We start from the raw sequence: 25,389 nt of genomic DNA, 5'->3' as shown, positions 1-25,389 counted from the left end.
AAAGCTTCTCATTAAGGGTAGAATTGTAAGTTTAAACTAAATTATTTTTCCAAATTTAGAAATATATAATTTTTTTTTGAACAGACAAAAACGAAATAGGTTAAGTTAAAAGTTAATTTTTACCAGGGAGATGGGCAAACATGGTGGTCCCTCTTCACATGAATTCACGTGTCAAGGGTAATTAATCTTAATTAAATATAATTAGCAACTTGGACACAACATTCCAACGCTAAAGTCTCCATTTATATTAGTGGGACCCTATTAGGTTCAATAATTTCAACCACTCCACCCTCCTGATCTCTCTACTAAAACAGTGAATTAATTCATGACAAAAGGGGCCAATAGAACAAATTGGTTCTTAAAGTAGGAGGGTTAGAATTTTGACGAAATAGATTTAAAATATAAAAAAATAAGCACATAAAAGAAAAAAAGATTCAGCATCTACTATACATAAATATACATTATACAAACAAATAATTTGACCTTATATATAAATGTTGTAATTCTCATATGAAGGAGATTCGAATAAACGCAGTGTTCCCCCTAGTTTCGCCCCTGGTTTATTCCCTTTGTTCCCATTTGCATAATAGAAATTTTTCCCCTAAATTCTTTTAGTTTTAGCTACGACTCTACTTACACAAGAATATAATCGATTTCAAATTCAGATAAAGAAAGAGTGTTATAATAGTACAAAGAATTAGAAAAAAAAATAATATTGAATTCTCAAAATATTAAAAAGAATAAATTGTGAATTCAACTAGTTGGAGATTGAGGTGAGAGGTGACTAGTTGATCGATTGGTTGAATGACTTTAAGTTTTGGCCATCTTTACCACCCCTTAAAAGCCAAAAACAAAAAACAATTATATTAGTCTGAATGGGAATCGACTATTCTCTCATTAATGAAATGAAGACCACCCATTAAACCCCTCAAACAAATATTATTTATTGTGTGCACCAAATTTCATTTGTATTAGTGGTTGGGGGCATAAGCATTATTGAATTCTTGGCTTTTATATGCTCTTTCAAAATGAAAGGACCTTTATCTTGTCGTGGAGTACACGTCATCTATTTGGGTCCAAATGTTTAACTTTAACCCAATATTCGTTGTGCTTTTCGGCGACACATTTAGTCATTTCTTGTCATTATAAAAACAAAAAAGAAAAAAAAGAGACATTTCCTGTTAAGATAGTGGTCTCTCCAGGTAACCGATGTGGTTGAGGAGGAGATCCATCAAAGAGGAGGTCGTAAGTTTAAAATTTTCTATATGATTTCTCGACTGAGTTTGTCGTACGAGGCTTGTCTAATATGATTTATTTCTCCAATATAGTTTGTGAGTTATTGCTGGAGCGAGATTTATCTAGAGCACAATCGAATACTAAGTCTTGCTGAGTACACTATTTAGTGTCTAATGGAATGTAAAATCGAATTACGTGAATAGTCTTACTTAAGAGTTTTAATTATGTAAAAAGCGTTATTTTTATATCATTCTGTAACAATTTTCAAAAGTGGTCCCTCTAATAATTATATCAATTGATAACATGAAATATTATTAATTTGTAACAATAATTGGACATTTTAACCTTAGTATTTTCTATACTAATGTGTTTATAGGAAAAGTCTCAATTATTCTTTAGATGAAATACGTAGAGATATCTACTTGTATGTATTTTACAAATGATTTTTTTCACGTTGTTCAATTAAAATGAACGAAGTTATTCGATCAAAAGAGGATCTTAATGAGTTCAAAGCAAATAGCCAAATAAATATATATTGCAATTGTAAAAGTCAAATTCATGTCGATCATTTACAAAATATATATGGTTTATAACCAAATAATTACCTAAAAATCCTTTGAAAATTTTCAAGTACAAACAATTTGGAGCTCGTGAAGAAAAGCTAAAAAAACAAACGGAAAATGGATTTTTTTTTATTTTTTTTAGCCAACACCATAAACTATTTATATTTTATGGCCAAAAAAATATATAATTTTTTTTTTATTTTAAAAATAACTATACAATGTTATTTTGAAAAAGAAAAAAAAAGAGAGAGACAAACGGGAAATTATTAGTGGGCATTTGATTTGATTTGCCTAATAAAACAAGAAACAAAAAACTATACACTTCCAACTATGTGGGACCAATACATCGCTGTCACTCTTTTTGTGGAGATACGCATTGACCGAGCTATCCGTTCTGATGATGCCACGTGCTAGATGTAAAGCACGATGGGGGTTTAAACGCGTCAGTGCGTGAACTTGTGTCTAAAGTATAACTGGGAAAATGTTTGTATCCTGCAAATCAAATTTAATTTAAATAATAATGTAACACAATTTATAACTAGTAACTAGAATAAAGTGTTAAAATTTAATTAAAACACATCTTAGTGTCACGTTTTTTGTGGCTTGATACAAAACAACTATTACAGTATTTACATCAAACTAACTAATAAGTAACCAACAAAAATAATAATATATTATAATTAGTCATAGTAGTGCAAGAGATTTTTAGTTTGATACAAACATCATGTATGAGTAAATGTGTATTCTATACGTATCAGTTAGTGTCTCATTTTGACGTTTTGTGTTCGATGAACGTGATTAACACATTTCGACATTGTCTTGTAGAAGAAGATTGCATATTTTACAATTAAAAAGAGAAATTGTTGAGATTAAAGTAATTAATATCACATCATTTTATTTTATATATAATATTTGACTTGACACGTGTATTGGTGAAAAAAGGCATGACACGTGGACTACTATCAAGGTGATAAATGGCAATTTCAACCAAGCAAATTAAAGAATTCAAGAAGGCGTAGGAGAAACACCCCCGATGCTTCTTTAGAGAAGGTACAGGTCCTGACAGCTGGAAAAGAAGAAATAGAGACGGAATAGATAAAGACCATAAAGAGGGAAATATACATGAATCTGTTATAAATAGGAAGAAAAATCGACATTGAACGTGGTTACGAGGAATCTTCAGTCATTAATGTTGTCGTTACAATTATATATGGTAACTAGTGGTGTCAATGGTTCGGTTCGGCCGGTTATTTTATAAAATTTGTACCATACCAATTTTTCGGTTATTCTATTATGTATAACCAAAATCAGACTTTTCGAAACCATCCCAATCATGTCGGTTTCTCTTCGGTATCGGTACTGTTCGGTTAATTTTTAGTATTTTTAAAAATATCATGTAAAAATCACTAGTAAAAGTAGAATGTTATAACATACATATTTTTATAGGATTTAACAAAACTCTCTAGACAATTTTACTGTTTAAATGGTGATGAATTAAGAAAACATGAAAGATGACCAGAGTATAAATCCATCAACTACTCTACAAGAGTGTAATAAAAACTAAGCAAAGACAAAGAAAAGATAAATCACACGAGTAGAAAAATATTAGCTAAGCTGAGAGTCATGAATAAAGGTTATAGAATATTAAATATTCAAAAAGATAAATCTAAATTACACGAAAGGAAACATATTCAATACATTATAGTTTTCTACTCGTAACCAGAATACTTTGTGTCTTGCTAATGAATATTTTAGAAATACTTTAGTTTCAGTAAGAGTAGCATGTTAGGTTTGAGAATTAGAATTTTGATTTTAATTACTTGTTGGCTTGTAACAATTTTCATAATTTCTAGGCCCAAGAAAAAAATTAATTATTATTTTAAAACTTAACATATATATTTTTCACATGTAAATTTATTCGGTATGGTTCGATATTTTTTCGGTTTATTTTCATAAAATAAAAAATCTACCCTAATTATCGGTACAATTGTAGATTTATATAAAAACATACAGTTTTATTAATAGAAACCTAAAAGTCGGTTCGATACGGTATGGTTCGGTCAGTTTAGTCGGTTTTCAAATATCCGTTGACACCCCTAATGCTAACGGGTAATCAATACAATTAATGCCATTAACAAGTTAGAATTAAGTAAGGGAACTATTATAACTATGTACCCTTATATTAAGACCCGGTCCTCATTTGTAATGGTATCTGAATTTATATCAGTATATGCAATTATTATTTTACTTTATTAAAAAGGTTAAAACCATAGTTCTGGGAAAGATTACCGATCTATTTTGAGTTTTCTTCGATCATTTCTATTATTTTCTTTATTCTTCATATTACCAAGAAAGTAAAATAATTTTGGTTATCAGTAATCTGATTTCTTCTTGATATTAATTTTGACCGAAAAATTTATTTTTGGGTTAAATAACACGATTTCTTTTAAATAACAAACGTACTGAAAGTTTTCTTAGAATTGCGGCCTTTGTAATAACCAATTAATTGAACTTATATAAAAATTTTGCACTATTTAATATATAACTTAAATTCTTAAAATTTTTCCTACTCTTTCCTCTAACTCGACCTCTCACTTCCTCTCCCAAAAGAAAAGAAAAAACTCTTGAGTAAGAGTCAAGATAGTAGATTATCATTTCTCAAGTTGTGCTCCGCTTCCTATATTTGTACTAATGACTGGTTGTTAATTATATCTCCTTTTGTTAAAAAAAAAAAAAACTAGATCATAGTTTTGATATCTCATACTAGTAGCCAATTACTATCCTTGTAAATTCAATATCTACATCAATTAGGTGAAAAATCATGTTCTTATATCGAACTATATAAAATAAAATATAACCCATGCATTGCACGAAAAATATTTTTCTCTAACATATACTAGATATTCATGTCTATTAAGAGGTCGATAATACAAAACATATGATATTTTTTTAGAGTTATCTAATTTTCTTTATTGAAATTGTAACTCGTTATTTTATAGTCGAAAATTAGAAGGGAAGTTTAAATTGAGTACATCTTTAGGAGTTTGAATATCAGTTTTGGGATGACTTGTGGAGTTTTGAGGTAGTTTGAATTAGAGATTCAAAGAAGAAGACGAACATGAAAAAACAAATATGTGTATCATACAATGTATCATTTGTATATCACATGTATCATATAGTATGAAATGTGTATCACGTGTATATCCATGTATACCTGTGTGTGAGATACATGCATGATACTGTGTGTGATACATGTGTCGCAGAGAAGAAATTTTGAACTCGATTTTAACTACGAATTTTGATACCAAATCAGTCTGAAACACCTCCAATCTTCCTCAAAGTTTGTATATTGACTCATCTATATGTTTTCAATGAATTTCAACCATACCCATTGAAAAATATCCTTTTTTGCTTAGATTTTTAGAATCTTGTATATATATTTTTTGTATTTCATCACCTTATTTGCTACCTTATCCATGAAATTTTCTTTCCGTCTTGTATCTATGGAATTTCCTTTCCGTCTTGTATTTAATGTTGATGATCACGCTTAAAAATATGAAAATAGATCTTTACGTGTGATTCTTGTAGAGAAAGAACTTTATTTATTTGGATTTTCAATTGTTACATGTGATTGACTAATTTTAATAAGTATATGATTAATGGCCAGAAGTCGGTAAGTTGCAACTTATTCGGGACATTTAGGTAAGATTTCCAAAAATCAATGACTCCGATCCGACCTTGACGGACTTGAAAATCATAGCAAACCAGCTCTCACCTAGGATAGACCTAACTAATTATTTTCCACAAACAACTGCCACCAAAAATAGAATCTAAAGGAAACTTATATTGATAAAAACTTATTCATCCCAGATGTTTACATAAAAAAAAACTATATATGTACAATCAAAAACATTTTTAATTTAGTATATATAGTTTTACCAAATTCTTACCTACTGTTGCAAAAAAGAGTTGTGGATGCGATGATATGTTACACTCACTAAATTGGATTCTTGATTAATTCTTTGAAAACAGTAGGTATAAATCATAAAAGGAATTTGGTCAAGTAAGTTACCGGCAATTTTTTCTCCTTTGTACTTTGTGGTTTCGAAGTAGGAAGATATGAGTTTGACTTATATGATTTGTTTCAAATCTCATGATGTTCATTTTGTTTATGAAAGAGAGAGGTATGTTATTGTTTCTATAAAATCCCTGGAGAAAATTTTCCTTCAATTAGTTTGCTATCTTTTTTATTATTTGGTCAAAAAATGCATTAGACAGTATTTAATGACCTAGATAGTGGCATTTGGAGATGAATTATCATTGTGGTTTGTTAACGGGCAGAGAAATCCAAAATTTAAAGTCGATAAGTTTTGAGTTGGTTGTGATCTACAATACATATACATGCTATAGCGGCAAGGGTTTGGAAGTTTATTGTTGTTGCTTTCCCAAAAGTTTGCATAAATAAGCATTCTTCGCCATATATCATCAAAAATGTTGGAGAAGGACATCTTCACTATTGGAAAGAATGTTTAATATATTGAAGAAAATAATTTGTTTGATCTTTCATTGCTATAGTGAGGCGTGAGCTGCAGATAGTAATGCACGTTTAACTGCAGAGAGGCAATTTTCGCAAAAAATTAAACTACATTAAATTGCATGGTTAAATGATAAATTAAGATAGAAATATGTATAAATAAATTATGATTTGGTGATTATAATGTATGTGAAGACGCTTTTATTGAATTGGTATATACATTAGTTGTGGATAAGTCTTTTCTGACATTTTCTCGTTAATACACAAGGGGTTGCAAGATTAGAAGTAACAAAAGTGTTATCTTAGTCATAGTTTTGATGGCGCAAATAGCCAGCAATATTCATAACTGTTACGCCCCGAAATTTTCCACCGACGGGACCGTGATGGCGCTTAACATTTCACTTGTCAGACAAGCCAATATTAGAGAATCATTAAACCAATTTCTTATTTTCATTCAGTAAATAACAATAATTATCTAAAATAAAATATAATAAGTGCGGAATATCAAAAAACTGTATTAATTACTACCACCCGGATCTGGAGTCACAATTCACGAGCATTTTAGAATTTGCTACAAGTAATAGTCAAAAAGAAATACAACTGTCTGAATGAAAGAAACAGTAGAACAAAAAAGGTAGACGGGGACTTCAAGGTGTGTGAACGCCGACAGATCTACCTTGAGTCTCCGGATACCGGACCAATAGCAAAATCTCGATCAACCCGAGCCGGTATCAAAATCTGCACAGAAAGTGCAGAGTGCAGTATCAGTACAACCGACCCCATGTACTGGTAAGTGTCGAGCCTAACCTCGACGAAGTAGTGACGAGGCTAAGGCAAGGCACCTACAAATTAACCTGTACAATTTAATAGTGTATATGCAAATAACAGAAATGAAGAACTAAACAGAAAATATCGGGAGGGGGACATACTGAGGGAAATACAAGATAAAGAACTACAACAAAATGATCACCAGAGCAGTCAATATACCATGAATCAACAGGAATAGTGAATACAGTAAGGAAAAATGCACGGCATCACCCTTCGTACTTTTACTCTCAATCTCACCATAAAATGAATAGAAACGGCACGACATCATCCTTCGTGCATTAACTCTCATATCATGGCACGACATCACCCTTCGTGCATTAACACTCACAATATGACACGGCATCACCCTTCGTGCATTAACACTCACAATATGACACGGCATCACCCTTCGTGCATTAACACTCACAATATGGCACGACATCACCCTTCGTGCATTAATACTCACAATATGGCACGACATCACCCTTCGTGCATTAACACTCCCCCTTTCCATAATGCAGTGCATAAATTTCCCTTACCATAATGCAACACATAAATAACAACATGGAGATAGAATAACAAGTACAAACCTTACTTCAACATTTGGTTCCATAATATCAATCTCAACTTTGAAATAAACACTCAATTATCACCAGAAAATTCGTAAACATGATAAGAACGATAAATTGAATAACAATAGTATAACACATAACAATTTGGCATAGGAATGAGACAATATAATAAAAATAGAGAAACATGAAAAACAGGTAAATTGGCGGTGCATAAGTACTCGTCACCTCACATATACGCCGCTCACATGAATTTCACTTAGCAAGTAATCTAAGGTTCCTAATTCCCTCAAGTCAGGGTTAGACACAACACTTACCTCACTCCGAAGGCCACTTAATTCTCAATCATATCTTTTCCTTTGGAATTCACCTCCAAACCACTCGTATCTATTCAAAGATGACTCAATAATATCAAATATTGCTAAAGGAATCAATTATATTGCATAAATTTCCCAAAATTTCCTCCAAAAGGTAAAAAAAATTGACCCCGGGCCTGCTTGGTCAAAACCCGTGGTTCGGACCAAAATCCTTTTACTCATTCACCCCGAGCCCGAATATGTAATTAGTTTTGGAATTCGACCTCAAATTGGGGTCTAAATCCTTAAATTTTCGAAATCCCTAGTTTCTACCCTAACCCCTAATTCTACCATGAAACTCTAGATTTTAGGTTGATAATTCAAGAAATGTAATGGGCAATTGAAAGAAAATGGTTTAGAATCACTTACCAACACTTAGGGGAAGAAAATGACTCTTGAAAATCGTCTCTACCCGTTTGGTTCTTGGAAATGTTGAAGAAATGGCTTAAACCCGTGTTTGAAGTCTGTTTTAAGTCACTGGACAGGCTTTCATCGCATTCGCGAGAGGCCTGTTGCGAACGTGATGCACAACGGCCTAAGGCCTTTGCGTTCGTGAGTCTTTCCACGCATTTGCGTAAGGCAGCTCCCCCCATGCCTTCGCGTTCGCGACCTTGTGGGCGTGTTCGCGTAGAAGAACATGACCCCCTCCCCCAGGTCCCTTAAACTATCGCATTCGCGAAGGGTACCACCCCCAACGCTTCGCGTTCACGACCAGTCCTTCGCGTTCGCGAAGAAGAAATTTTCCCTGCCCCCATTTTACCTTTCGCGTTCGCGACACTACCTACGCGAACGCGAAGAAGGGCACACCAGAACATCTGCTGCAACAAACATCTTAGATTTTCTAAGTGCAAATCACTCTGTAGCCTATCCGAAACTCACCTGAGCTCTCGAGGCTCCAAACCAAACATGCACACAAGTCTAAAAATATCATACGGACCTGATCGCGCGATCAAATCGCCAAAATAACACCTAGAACTCCAAATTTAGCACCAAATCGAATGAATTTCTCAAGAACACTTTAAAATTACTATTTTCTCAACCGAGAGTCCGAATCACGTCAAATCAACTCCATTATACACCAAATTTCTCAGACAGGTCTTAAATATCATAACAAATCTATACCGAGCTCCAGAACTAAAATACGGACCCGATACTAACAATGCCAAATATCAATCAATTCTTAAAAATAATTAATTTTCAAACTTTTAATTTTTATCAAAAATGCATAACTTGAGCTAGGGACCTCTGAATTTGATTTCCGGCATATGCCCAGGTCTCATAATTCGATACGGACCCACCGGGACCGTCAAAATACGGATCCGGACCCGTTTACAAACAATGTTGACCGAAGTCAACTAAAATCAACTTTTAAGGCAAAAATTCTTATTTTCATTAGTTTTCAACGTAAAAGCTTTCTGGAAACCTGCCCGGACTGCGCACACAAATCGAGGAGGGTAAAAATGAGATTTTTAAGGCTTAAGAGCACAGATTCGGGTTCTAAAGCATAAGATGATCTTTTGGGTCATCACATTCTCCACCTCTAAAATAACCATTCGTCCTCGAACGGACATAGAAAAGTACCTGGGATGGTGAAAAGGTGGGGATATCTACTCCGCATATCGGACTCGGACTCCCAAGTAGCTGCCTCAATAGGCTGACCTCTCCACTGCACTCGAACTGAAGGGTAACTCTTTGATCTCAACTGACGAACTTGCCAGGCTAGAATTGCCACCGGCTCCTCCTCATACGTCAAATCCTTGTCCAACTGGACAAAGCTGAAATCTAACATGTGGGACGGGTCACCATGATATTTCCGTAGCATAAACACATGGAATACCGGATGAACTGAGGATAACCCTGGAGATAACGTAAGTCTATAAGCTACATCCCCCACTCTCCCGAGGATCTCAAATGCCCCGATATACCTAGGGCTCAACTTGCCCCTCTTCCCAAATCTCATAACCCCATTAATGAGCGATACCCGAAGCAATATTCTTTCTCCAACCATGAATGCAATATCGCGAACTTTACGGTCGACATAACTCTTTTTTCTGGACTGAGCTGTACGAAGTCAATCCTGTATAATCTTGACCTTGTCTAAGGCCTCCTGAACTAAATATGTACCCAATAACCGAGCCTCCCCCGGCTCAAACCACCCAACTGGCGACCTACACCGTCTACCATATAATGTCTCATAGGGAGCCATGTGAATGCTCTACTGGTAGTTGTTATTGTTGGCAAACTCCGCTAACGGCAAAAACTAATCCCAAGAACCTCCAAAGTCAATAACACATGCGCGAAGCATATCCTCCAAGATCTGAATAGTACGCTCGGACTGCCCGTCCGTCTGAGGATGAAATGTTGTGCTCAACTCAGCCCGCGTACCCAATTCACGCTGAACTGCCCTCCAAAAGTGCGAGGTAAACTGCGTACCTCAATCAGAAATGATAGACACGGGAACCCCGTGAAGACGGACGATCTCACGAATGTAAATCTCGGCCAACCGCTCCGAGGAATAGGTAACTACCACAGGAATGAAATGCGCTGACTTAGTCAGCCTGTCCACAATAACCCAAACTGCATCGAACTTCCTCTGAGTCCGTGGGAGTCCAACAACAAAATCCATAGTGATACGCTCCCATTTCCACTCAGGGATATCTAACCTCTGAAATAACCCACCAGGTCTATGATGCTCACACTTTACCTGCTAGCAATTTAGGCACCGAGCTACATAGGCAACTGTGTCCTTCTTCATTCTCCTCCACCAATAATGCTTCCTCAAGTCCTGATACATCTTGGCGGAGCCCGGATGAATAGAATACCGGAAACTGTGGGACTCCTCAAGGATCAACTCACGAAGTCCGTCCACATTAGGTACACAAATACAACCCTGCATCCTCAAAACTCCGTCATCTACAACAGTAACCTGCTTGGCACCACCGTGCCGCACTGTGTCTCTAAGGACAAGTAAATGAGGATCGTCATCTTGTCGATCTCTGATGAGCTCAAACAAAGAAGACCGAGCAACTGTACAAGCTAGAACACGGCTGGGCTCAGAAACATCTAACCTCATGGATTGGTTGGCCAAGGCCTGAACATCCAATGCAAGCGGTCTCTCACCAACTGGAATATTTGCAAGGCTACCCATACTGACTGACTTTCTACTCAAAGCATCAACCACCACATTGGCCTTTCCGGGATGATACAATATGGTGATATCATAGTCTTTCAATAGCTCTAACCACCTCCTATGCCTCAAATTGAGTTCCTTCTCCTTGAACAAATACTGCAAGCTCCAATGATAAGTGAATACCTCACATGGCACGCCGTAAAGGTAGTGCCTCCAAATCTTCAGCGTGTGAACAATGGCTGCCAATTCTAGATCATGAACAAGGTAAATCTTCTCGTGAACCTTCAGATGCCGTGAAACATATGTAATAACCTTGCCACCCTGCATCAATACCGCACCCAAACCAATACGAGATGTGTCACAATATACTGTATAAGATCCTGAACCTGTGGGTAACACCAATACCAGTGTCGTAGTCAAAGCTGTTTTGAGCTTCTGAAAGCTCGCTTCACACTCGTCTGACCACCTGAACGGGGAACCCCTCTGGGTCAATCTGGTCAACAGGGCTGATATGAATGAAAACCCCTCCACAAATCAACAGTAATAGCCCGCCAAACCCAGGAAACTACGGATCTCTGAAGCTGATGTGGGTCTAGGCCAGTTCTGGATTGCCTCAATCTTCTTAGGATCCACCTGAATACCCTCTGCTGATACAACGTGACCTAAGAAAACAATTGAACTCTACCAAAACTCGCATTTTGAGAACTTAGCATATAACTGACTGTCTTTCAGAGTCTGAAGAACGATCCGAAGGTGCTGCTCATGCTCCTCTCGACTGTGGGAGTAGATCAAGATATCATCAATAAACACAACTACAAAGGAATCCAAGTAGGGTTTGAAAACCCAGTTCATCAAATCCATGAATGCTGCTGGGGCATTTGTCAGCCCAAATGACATCACTAGAAACTCATAATGCACATACCAAGTCCGAAAAGCTGTCTTAGGCACATCAGATGCTCTAATCCTCAATTGATGGTAGCCAGATCCAAATCAATCTTTGAAAACACTTTGGCACCCTGAAGCTGATCAAATAAATCATCAATCCTCGGCAATGGATACTTGTTCTTGATGGTGACTTTGTTCAACTGCCGATAATCTATACACATCCTCATCGATCCATCTTTCTCCTTCACAAACAACACATGTGCACCCTAGGGCAAGACACTAGGTTTAATAAAGCCCTTATCAAATAAATCTTGCAATAGCTCCTTCAATTCTTTCAACTCTAGTGGGGCTATGCGATATGGCGGAATGGAAATAGGCTGAGTGCCCGGAGCCAAATCAATGCATAAATCAATATCTCTGTCGGGTGGCATCCCTGGCAGGTCTGCAAGAAACACCTCTGGAGACTCACGAACAACCGGCACCGAATCTATGGAAGGAACCTCCGCACTAGAATCACAGACATAAGCCAAATAAGCTAGACACCCCTTCTCGACCATATGCCGAGCCTTCACATAAGAGATAACCCTGCTGGCAGAATGGCCAAGATTCCCTCTCCACTCTAATCGAGGCAACTCCTGCAAGGCTAAGGTCACCGTCTTGGCATGATAATCTAATATATCATGATAAGGTGACAACCAATCCATACCCAGTATGACATCAAAATCAACCATGTCGAGAAGTAGAAGGCCTACACGAGTTTCAAGACTCACAAATAGTGACCACACACGAACGATAAACATAATCTACAACAATAACATCTCCCACTGGTGTGGACACATACACATGAGCACTCAAATAATCACGGGGCACAACCAATTAGGATGACACATAGAAGTAAGTAGATCCCGGATCAAATAGAACTGAAGCATCTCTACTACAAACTGAAATAGTACTTGTGATAACAACGTCAGATGACTCAGCCTCAGGCCTGGCCGGGAAAGCATAACACCGAGGCTGGGCCCTACCACCCTGAACTACGTCCCTGGGATGGCCTCTAGCTGGCTGGTCTCCACCTCTAACGGCCTGACCTCTACCTCTAATTGTCTGCCCCCTACCTCTGGCTGCCTGACCTCTGGCTCTGGCTGGCTGAGCAGGTGGTGCAGCAACTGGTGCCGGAACCATGGCACGAGAACTCTAATGTTGTGAGTTGCCCGTTTCCTGAGGGAAAAATCTAGCAATGTGCCTCGGATTACCACAAGTATAACATAACCTCGACTGCTGACCTTGAAAATGACCCTATCGACCTGAATAACCACCCTTCTAACTCTGGAGTGGAGGTGCACTAATAGGAGCTGGTGGTGCACTGTAGGCTAGCTGGTCGGAATAATGCATCATAGTGCCACGACCACCTGAGGCACCGTGGGATGCCTGGAGTGCTGAATGAAATGGCCTGGAAGGATGGCCTCTACCAAAAGTACTCCTGTCTCTAGGTGAGGCACCGCTGAACTCACCGGAATGACGAGGCCTCTTGTTAGACCCCTGACCTCCCTGAGTAAGAACCATTTCGACTCGTTTGGCGACATTAGCAGCCGCCTGAAAAGAAATCTCACTCCCAGTCTCCTTAGCCATCTGCAATCTGATAGGCTGAGTAAGTCCATCAATAAACCTCCTCACCCTCTCTCTCTCGGTGGGAAGCATAAGAATGGCATGACGGGACAAATCCATAAAACGGGTCTCATATTGAGTAATAGTCATACTGCCCTGCTAGAGACGCTCAAACTGACGGCGATGCTCCTCTCTCAATGTGATAGGCAGAAACTTCTCTATGAAGAGCTGAGAGAACTAGTCCCAAGTAAGAGCAGGCTACCCAGCTGGTCTGGTCAACAAGTAATCTCTCCACCATTTCTTGGCGGAACCAGTCATCTGAAATGCAGCAAAATCGACCCCATTGGTCTCCTCTATGCCCATGTTCCGTAAGACCTCGTGACAGTTGTCAAGATACTCCTGGGGATCCTCTGAAATATCACCACTGAAGTGAACAGGAAAGAGCTTGGTAAACCTATCCAATCTCCATAAAGCCTCAGAAGACATAGCTGGCCCATCTCCGACCTGTGCCACAATAATCGACTGAACTAATTTGACTGGCTGAGATGCTGGAGCCTGATACTGGGGAGCTATATGCTTCGGAGCGGGAGTGGTAGGAGTCTGGGCTCCTCCTCCAGCCTGAGAGTCTGCTGGTGCCATGGGAAATGCGCCAGTCTGGGCCACACTCTCCATAAGGCCCACCAAACGGACCAAAGCGTCCTAAAGTACTGAGGTAGCAATGAACCCCTCTGGAACCTGAGCTGGTCCGACAGGAACAGCCTGGGATGGAACCTCCTTGTCAAGCTCTATCTGAGGCTCCACTGCTGGAGATGCTGCTCGGGCCCTAGGCTGAGACCTGCCCCTGCCTCGGCCTCTAGCAGGGCCTCGGCCTCGACCTCTGCCCCGCGTAGGAGCTGCCACTGGAGGCTCTGGCTGCTGCTCAGCTGAGGAAGTGGTACGTGTTCTCGCCATCTGCGAGAGAATAAGAGTAGAAGAGTTCAATCAGTATTGAGAAAGCGAAATCGCATGACAGAGAAGAATAGAAGTGAAACTTGTTCATAAACTTCATAGCCTCTGGAAGATAAGCAAAGACGTCTCCGTACCGATCCTCCAGACTCTACTAAGCTTGCTCGTGAATCGTGAGACCTAGGCAGCCTAGGGCTCTGATACCAACTGTCACGACCCCAAATTTCCCACCGACGGGACCGTGATGGCGCCTAGCATTTCACTTGCCAGGCAAGCCAACGTTAGAGAATCATTAAACCAATTCCTTATTTCCATTCAGTAAATAACAATAATTATCTAAAATGAAATATAATAGGTGCGAAATATCATAAAACTGTATTAATTACTAACACCCGGATCTTGAGTCACAATTCACGAGCATTCTAGAATTTGCTACAAGTAATAGTCAGAAAGAAATACAATTGTTTGAATGAAAGAAATAGTAGAACAGAAAAGATAGACGAGGACTTCAAGGTCTGTGAACGCCGACTAATCTACCTTGAGTCTCCCGACAGCGGACCAATAGCAAAATCTCGATCAACCCGAGCCGGTATCAAAATCTGCACAAAAAGTGCAGAGTGCAGTATCAGTACTACCGACCCCATGTACTGGTAAGTGTCGAGCCTAACCTCGACGAAATAGTAACGAGGTTAAGGTAAGTCACCTACAAATTAACCTCTACAATTTAACAGTGTATATGCAAATAACAGAAATGAAGAACTAAACAGGAAATGTCGGGAGGGGGACATACTGAGCGAAATACAAGATAAAAAACTACAACAAAATGATCACCGGAGCTGTCAGTATACCATGAATCAACAGGAATAGTGAATACAGTAAAGAAAAATGCACGGTATCATCCTTCGTGCTTTTACTCTCAATCTCACCATAAAATTAATAGAAACGACACGACATCACCCTTCGTGCATTAACTCTCATATCATGGCACGGTATCACCCTTCGTGCATTAACACTCACAATATGGCACGGCATCACCCTTCGTGCATTAACACTCACAATATGGCACGACATCACCCTTCGTGCATTAACAATCACAATATGACACGACATCACCCTTCGTGCATTGACACTCACAATATGGCACGGCATCACCCTTCGTGCATTAACACTCACAGTAGGGCACGACATCACCCTTCGTGCGTTAACACTCACAATATGGCACGACATCACCCTTCGTGCATTAACACTCTCCCTTACCAATATGCAATGCTTAAATAACAACATGGAGATAGAATAACAAGTACAAACCTTAATTCAATATTTGGTTCTATAATATCAATTTCAACTTTGAAATAAAAGCTCAATTATCACCAGAAAATCCGTAAACATGATAAGAACGATAAATTGAACAACACTAGTATAACACGTAACAATTTGGCATAGGAACGAGACAATATAAGAAAAACAGAGAAACATGAAAAATAGGTAAATTGGCGGCGCATAAGTGCTCGTCACCTCACATATACGCCACTCACATGAATTTCACTTAGGAAGTAATCTAAGGTTCCTAATTCCCTCAAGTCAGGGTTAGACACAACACTTACCTCGCTCCGAAGGCCACTTAATTCTCAATCACAGCTTTTCCTTTGGAATTCACCTCCAAACCACTCGTATCTATTCAAAAATGACTCGATAATATCAAATATTGCTAATTGAATCAATTATATTGCATAAATTAAATTTCCCAAATTTTCCTCCAAAAGGTCGAAAATCGACCTCGGGCCCGCTTGGTCAAATCCCGAGGTTCGGACCAAAATCCTTTTACCCATTCACCCCTGAGCCCGAATATATAATTAATTTTGGAATCTGACCTCAAATTGGGGTCTAAATCCTCAAAGTTTCGAAATCCCTAGTTGCTACCCTAACCCCTAATTCTACCATGAAACTCTTGATTTTAGGTTGATTATTCAAGAAATATAATGGGTAATTGAAAGAAAATGGTTTAAAATCACATACCAACACTTTGAGGAAGAAAATTACTCTTGAAAATTGCCTCTACCCGTTTGGTTCTTGAAAAATGTTGAAGAAATGGCTTAAACCCGTGTTTGGAGTCTGTTTTAAGTCACTGGACAGGCCTTCATCACGTTCGCGAGAGGCCTGTCGCGATCGCGATGCACAACGGCCTAAGGCCTTCGCGTTCGCGAGTCTTTCTACATGTTCGTGTAAGGAAGCTCCCCCCAAGCCTTCGCGTTCGCGACCCTGTGGACTCGTTCGCATAGAAGAACATGACCCCCTCCCCCAGGTCCCTTAAACTATCGCGTTCACGTGAGACCGATCACGTTCGCGAAGGGTACCACCCCCATCACTTCGCGTTCGCGACCAAATCTTCGCGTTCGCGAAGAAGAAATTTCCCCTGCCCCCATTTTACCTTTCGCGTTCGCGACACTACCTACGCGAACGCGAAGAAGGGCACACCAGAACAGTTGCTGCAACAAAAATCTCAGATTTTCTAAGTGCAAATCACCCTGTAGCCTATCCGAAACTCACCCGAGCCCTCGGGGCTCCAAACCAAATATGCACACAAGTCTAAAAATATCATACGGACCCGCTCGCACGATCAAATCGCCAAATAACACCTAGAGCTCCGAATTTAGCACCAAATCGAATGAAGTTCTCAAGAACACTTTAAAATTACTATTTTCTCAACCGAGGGTTTGAATCACGACAAATCAACTCCATTTCTCACCAAATTTCTCAGACAGGTCTTAAATATCATAATGAACCTGTACCAGGATTTGAAACCAAAATACAGACCCGGTACTAACAATGCCAAACACCAATCTATTCTTAAAAACAATTAATTTTCAGACTTTTAATTTTCATCAAAAATGCATAACTTGAGCTAGGGACCTCCGAATTCGATTTCGGGTATATGCCCAGGTCCCATAATTCGAAACGGATCTACCGGGACCGTCAAAATATAGATCCGGGCCCGTTTACCAAAAATGATGACCGAAGTCAATTACAATTAACTTTTAAGGCAAAAATTCTTATTTTCATTAGTTTTCAACGTAAAAGCTTTCCGGAAACTTGCCCGGATTGCGCACGCAAATCGAGGAGGATAAAAATGAGATTTTTAAGGCTTAAGAGTGCAGATTCGAGTTTTAAAGCATAAGATGATCTTTTGGGTCATCACAATTCATAGTTTACTTTTTCTAGCCATATACATAAATTATACATTAATTATACACATTACATAATTAATAGGCCCATCATGATATTGCTTAGGGAAATTTACATTGCATAGCCGCCCACCAATGATAACCGACATATATTATACATAATTAGTGTCGCACCTCCTTTTTACGGGGGAAAGGAAAGAAATAAATTTTTCCACTTAAAGTGACATTATTGAAAAGAGATCGGTTTATTTTATTTTTTTAGAGAGTCACCACTTGGAATAATTTAATGTTGGTGTTCCAAGTCATCAATTATTTTAAAATCATAATTCAAGGAAGTTTGACTCTGTTAAAGTTTGCGAATCACAGAAGAACGGGTAAGGAATTTTGTTAACCCGGGAGAAGGTGTGAGGCACTCTCGAATTCTGTAGTTTTAGCATGGTTGATTTACAATTACACTCGGCTTAATTATTTGATTAATACATGTTTTAGAACCTATTGTGCATTTTTACCTTTTACCGCCTTTAACTATATATTTTAACCATTTTTGTTATTTTTATGGAATTTATTTGAACAAGTTACGATGTCATACACTTGTCGTTTATAAACATCGCAAATCGCACAGCGTGAAACGCACCCACAATTTACGACATGTTTAAGTCACGCGTGCATGCACTTGAATTTTGGAATTACGTATCATGACTATGCCACGAGAACCGTACACATAATCACGATAAATTATTATTAATCACGCCTAAAGCAACTAGCGATGTTTATTCTTCCTAACTTGAAATTATTGTAATGCATATGCTATGGATCTTAATGTGGAAGAAATAAATTAGATTTATTATAGATAGATGGGCTAGCTTCAAATTAGTTCTTAGGGCCCGGAAGAATTCATCATATTTGGTCCAAATGTTATCGGGAGATTTACCTCCTATAGCAAAGGTATACACCCTATTATTATAAACCAAAATTATCTTAAAATATTATTTTCTATAGCTATTTTTTATATTTTATAGCAAAATAGGTATTTATGGTATATACTACCATTGAGGCATGAAATACGCTATTTATGTTTTTCCTCTCTCTTTCTTTCAATTAACACACGATTCTCTCTCAGAATTTTCTTCTCTCTCTCTCTCTCTCTCTCTCTCTCTCTCTCTCTCTCTCTCTCTCTCTCTCTCTCTCTCTCTCTCTCTCTCTCTCTCTCTCTCTCTCTCTCTCTCTCTCTTCGAGAAACATATCTGCTTCTAATAGTGAATTCTCTAGCCGAATCCTCTAGGGTTACTGCAATTGAAAATACTTCTAAACTACTGGGAGAAAGAGGAGAAAGACAACCCTTTTCTTCAAAATCAGATTCCTCCATAGCAAGGAGGGGCTCATCGCTCCGAGGCTAGGGCCACTGCGGGGGGATACAAAATGATGTCGGAATAATCCGAGTAGAGCATGGGTACTATAACATGAACGACGGATATTGTATTCTGTACGGATTCGACGAACCTTTTTCTCTTCTTGGCCAAAAAATGCCATCTCCGACGAAATTTCTTCTCTTCTTTGCTATTTAGTCACATACAATGATACAAGTACATTGTATTCTGTACAAATTCACTCAAACGCATTGTATTTTTGTATAAATATATATTTTTTGCTTGTATTTATGTATTTCGAAGGTTTGTATTTTTTTAATACAACTGAATACACATGTATTCATGCATACTGTATATACAGTATGCATGAATACATGATATAAATATTGAAATACACTGAATACAAACATTTAAATAGAACAGAATATAAACAGTGAATATATTTAATTTTAAAATACAGTGAAATACAATAAAATACACTGAATACAAATAGAAATACAGTGAATACAACCAATGAAATATACTTAATACATCAGTAATAACATGTATTTGGAATAACTAAAATACTGTTAATACAAATACATTTAAATATACTAAATACAAAATAGTGAATACAGTAAATACAAACATTGAATCTAATGAATTCAACAATAAAAAAAAATATTGAAACACACTAAATACAAAAGTTAAATGCAACAATTATATACAACTAAAAAATCATTCTAATTAAGTTTCTCATAGGCGATGTGCGTTATCGCACACCTGGAAGCTTGGGCGCGCATTGACGAGTACAAAACACACACTTAAATTGTGCTCGATAGTCAAAGATAGTATAGTATAATATCGTGTCCACATGGATTGGATTTAAACAATATTATCGTAGTTTGTAGCTAAATTGCTATTCAGGAGGATCAACAGTTGGGGTTTATATAATTAATAATCTAAAATCTACAACTATTGACTAATGACAATCTCAATAAAGGTAATCAAGAGAGTTATCAATGTGAGAAAATATGGGTTGATAGGATAGGTGCAAGATAATTGTTCGTGATCTAACTCTAGATAATTCACTTCTTATGTTCAAGTGAGTCTTACGAATTCACTTAATTATTAGTACATATGCTTAGTAGGAACTCCTCTCTCGATTAAATTTCAACCTCACAATATGAACCAATTTAAATTCGGTGAAGATATGCAAGAATTCGTAATATATTGATCTTTAGGAGAACCTCTTTCTATTATCCTCCTAACTAGGTTCAATCAAGGATTCAACTAGCCTCTTTCGATTACTTAGAAGAATCTATGAACTCAACCAACAACATAGTGTAAATATATCACAAGTTATGCTTCTTTCGATTACAAGAACAAGTGAACATAAATGCAACAATTAAATCTTCCAAAAAATGATTCAAATAAATAAACATAGAGTTATAATCCACAAACAACCATCAATATACCAAATCCATCAAAACCCAAATGGTTCTACCCCATAGACACGGAGGAGTTCTTCACAAATGAAATAAAAGTAGAGGAAAACATAAATACAATCCAAACCCGGATTTGAGTGAGGAAGGAAGGATGAAATCCTTGTGCTCTTGCTTCTCCTTCTTCTCCTAAGCTTCCCTAGGTCTAAGGTATGTCAAAAGTGTGTCAAAAATGGTGTTTTGTGGTATTTAATCCGCCCCAAAGCAAATCCCGGATGAAACTACCCTTTCTTAGCGAAATAGGGCTTTTTCCCGGACAGGACATGCGTGACCGCGCACCTGGTCGCGCACTTTGCACACCATTCTGCCCCAAGTGCGCTCCCAGTGAGCGACCGTGCACTTGGTCGCACACCTGGGTTGTATAAGTTGGGAATTTAGGAAAGTGTAAAACATGAAAGTTGTAGATCTTTTAAATAGCTTTCCAACTATATATTGTAGAGCCCAAACTGAGTTTCGAGAGAAATGTTATATGCATTTTAGTGGATACTGCACAATATGCCTACTCGATTCTTCGTTTCGTTCCACTATCATCCGTTTATCCCCGAACTCGATCCCGACTTAATCCTTGGGCTTTTACTCAGACTTCAAAACTCAAAAATAGCATGAATTCATGCCACAACATCTACATAGCTAGAAATCACTCCTACAGGGCATAATACACACAATAAGTGCAAAACACGCCTAATTAAAGCGTAACATAAGTAAAGTGCAGTGAATTAGAGTGCAATAAGCGACTAAAACACGGGATTATAGCCTACCATCAACACCCCACACTTAAACCATTGCTCGTCCTCGAGCAATCAAACTACACTTTACTTAGACATGACCTTTTTAAGCAACTCTCCTAACTCATCACACCAAGAATATTAGAACAGATTAAGCACAAGACCGTAACATCCTCGCCTCAAGAGTTGACTCAACATCACCACGCAATTTTACAACCTGCTCACTTACTCTAACACAGAGGTCAATGACATTGCCATTCCTTTATGAATCAAGTGCCTCGCACAAGAATAGAGAGTAGTTCCACAAACAATAAAGTTTAAGAACAATTAGGAACTCAAGATAGGAAGAATTCACTCACTCTCAGAATAACATTCACGTGCAACAAAAGATGTATCATAAGCTTGCCCGTAGTGTACTACTCTACTAATTGAGCTTATTCAGTCAAGGATCAAGTAGGACTTTTGTTGGTTGTAATGTAGGCTATGGGATGGGTAGGATACATTTAGATATATTGACTACACCTCCCTAAGCACTTTAACACATATAATTGACCGTTCAAAACCCCACACTTATGTCAAACTATAACTCCACCTTCACATCAATATACATTAATTCCCTACTTCTTTAAGCACAATTACATCAAGTAACCACTATTAACGAATATGTTTCACAATCATACACTTATTTTTTTTCTTTTCAATTCAAGTGGCTCTTTCTTTTTTAAAATAGTGCACCTTTCTCCTTAGTTTAATAGTTCCACTCAAAAACCAAACCAACCACCCCACACTTCAACTTTTATGAAGTTCATACAATTTCAAGTGCTCACGAGAGGTAAATGGTTCAAATAGATGGTCAATTCAAACAAATGGGTAATGCTTGTAATGTGGTTGCCAAAGAAACAAGATTATAGGCTCAAAGGGGGTTAACTAAATACACAAAAATTTGGTGGGTAAATACATATATCTGGCTCAACAAAGAAATGCCTAAATCACTTTCAAGACTAACAAAACTACTATTTTGCTTTGCAAACACACGGGACAAGTTCTAGACATCAAATGCAAAGCACAGAATACACAAACCTCACACACTCATGGCACATAACTCACTCCGGATTGGACTCATCAAGACACTCTAGTCAACGCAGTTAAGCAAAGTTAAGATCATACAATTTAAGGTGCTTATACAAGAGTAAAAAACTGAGTCTAAGCGTCACAACTAAAACACTTACTATTCTCAAGGCATAATACAGTTAAGAAATATTACTTTCATTTCAAATCGCAGTAGAAGAATTTCTACTCCTAAAAGAAAATAAGACTAACTACACCCGGTTCAAATAAACCCTTGGAAAAGAACCGAGGCACAAAGAAAAGCCAAGGGGAAATTATTATATTATTTAAAGAAAACATTTTTTTTTCCAGACTTTAAGAATTTCAATCAAAATAAACAAAAACACACACAAGAAACGCAAACAAACAGGTATTTACATATGTACATCCCTACCACACACTTTAAATTGCGGCATGTTCCCATGACACACAAATAAAAAGCAAGAGGTAAATAAAACTCCCCTGGACGTTTTCCGTTTCCGATAACTTGGGAACTCCACCCCTAATTCTGAATGCATTTTTCAATTTTGCTCCTCAAGATTCTTTATGGAGCTCATCAGGCCAAAGTACTTTAGGGATTTTTGAAAGACCCCCTCTTTTATTTCTTTCTTAGCCTCATTTTGAGCGGTGGATTGTTCTTGTATGATTATCCTCAACTTGTTTCTGCATTCATTCACAAGATCAATCCATGCATATTCCTGTAAATCCCTAAAAACAAAATCCACATGATCAAGATTAGAATAAGAAAATGAAGAAGAAAGGTCATCTGAGTATTATTCTGGTGTGTCTAAGACCATTTATTACTCATTCCCTTATATTAAAAATTGTAAATGTGGATTGGAGGAAGGGAATTTGAACTCTTCTTTTATTGATGCACAATCAACCAAAGCCTCATCTTCAATCATCTCAGTTGAGACAGAGTCCTCTTACAGAGTGAAAAACCCTCTCTGTAGATGTTCATCATTTCAGGTAGGCTCATTCTCACAAGATATCTCCTCCACGTATTCACCATCACAATGCAATGGCCTTTCTGAAAGTGTACTTATTAGTTGATCCACTTGCATTGTCAGGTTGTTAGAGGCTTCAACATCATGTGTGAACCTCTCTTCCTTTAACCTCTCATCCACCTTATTAATGAACTTATACATAATCTCTTCTAAACTAACATTCTCCTATTGAGGTGGGTGTCTCACTTCTCTTGCATTCCGGTCATAATAAGGGTTTTCATCCTAACCAGAGTCAGAATTATACCCATATGAATCCTCATACCTGTACGGAGTAGAGACAAAGTGAGAGTGTTCAAAAGATGAACCATAGGAAGAATACCTACCTGCTTGACAATCAACCCATAGATGATTTCCACAGCATTTAAAACACGTAGCACACCGCTGATAATATTCAGCTGCTAACTCTTCAACCATTTTCTTAGGTTGGTTGTACTCCATCTTCACATCATTTAGAGTTCAATCTCAAGAATATGCTCTTCAAAGTTTCTTCAATAAAAGAAATCTTGAAGAGAAGTTAAACAAACAAAACTAAAAATAAAAGAAAAAATTAAAAGCTAATTCCTGAATTAGCACTACAAACTACTTCAAACACCATTGATTGCCAATCCCCGGCAACATCGTCAAAATTTGACGAGCGCAAAACACTCACTTAAATTGTGCTCGCTAGTCAAAGATAGTATAGTATAATATCGTGTCCACATGGATTGTATTTAAATAATATTATCGTAGTTTGTATCTAGATTGCTATTCAGGAGGATCAACAGTTGAGGTTTATATAACTAATAATCTAAAATCTACAACTATTGACTAATGACAATCTCAACAAAGGTAAGCAAGGGAGTTATCAATGGGAGAAAATATGGGTTGATAAGATAGGTTCGAGATAATTGTTCGGGATCTAACTCTAGATAATTCACTTCTAATGTTCAAGTGAGTCTTTCGAATTCACTTAATTATTAGTACAAATGTTTAGTAGGAACTCCTCTCTCGATTAAGTTTCAACCTCACAATATGAACCAATTTAAGCTCGGTGAAGATATGCAAGAATTCGTAATGGATTGGTCATTAGGAGAACCTCTTTCGATTATCCTCCTAACTAGGTTTAATCAAGTATTCAACTAGCCTCTTTTGATTACTTAGAAGAATCTATGAACTCAACTAACAACATAGTGCAAATATATCACAAGTTATGCCTCTTTCGATTACAAGAACAAGTGAACATAGATGCAATAATTAAATCTTTCAAAAAACGATTCAAATACATAAACATAGAGTTATAATCCACAAATAACCATCAATACACCAAATCTATCAAAACCCAAATAGCTCTACTCCATAGACATAGAGGAGTTCTTCATAAATGAAACAAAAGTAGAGGAAAATATAAATACAATCCAAACCCGTATTTGTGTGAGGAAGGAAGGATGAAATGCTTGTGCTCTTGCTTCTCCTTCTTCTCCTAAGCTTCCCTATTCTAAGGCATGTCAAAAGTGTTTCAAAAATGGTGTTTTGGGGTATTTAATCCGTCCCAAAACAAATACCGGTTGAATCTACCCTTTCTTAGCAAAATATGGCTTTTCCCGGACAGGACATGCGCGACCACGCACCTGGCCGTACACTTTGCACACCATTCTGCCCCAAGTGCACGCCCAGTGCATGACCACGCACTTGGTCACGCCCCTGGGTTGTATAGGTTGGGAAATTGGGAAAGTGTAAAACATTAAAGTTGTAGATCTTTTAAATATCTTTCCAACTATATATTGTGGAGCCCAAACAGAGTTCCGAGAGAAACGTTATGTGCATTTTACTGGTCACTGCGCAATATACATGTTCGATTCTTCGTTTCGTTCCACTATCATCCGTTGATCCCCAACTCATTCCCGACTT

Source organism: Nicotiana tabacum, chromosome 14, assembly GCF_000715075.1.
Source record: "Nicotiana tabacum cultivar K326 chromosome 14, ASM71507v2, whole genome shotgun sequence".
NCBI classification, from domain to species: domain Eukaryota; kingdom Viridiplantae; phylum Streptophyta; class Magnoliopsida; order Solanales; family Solanaceae; genus Nicotiana; species Nicotiana tabacum.
Note: the sequence above shows the minus strand (reverse complement) of the source record.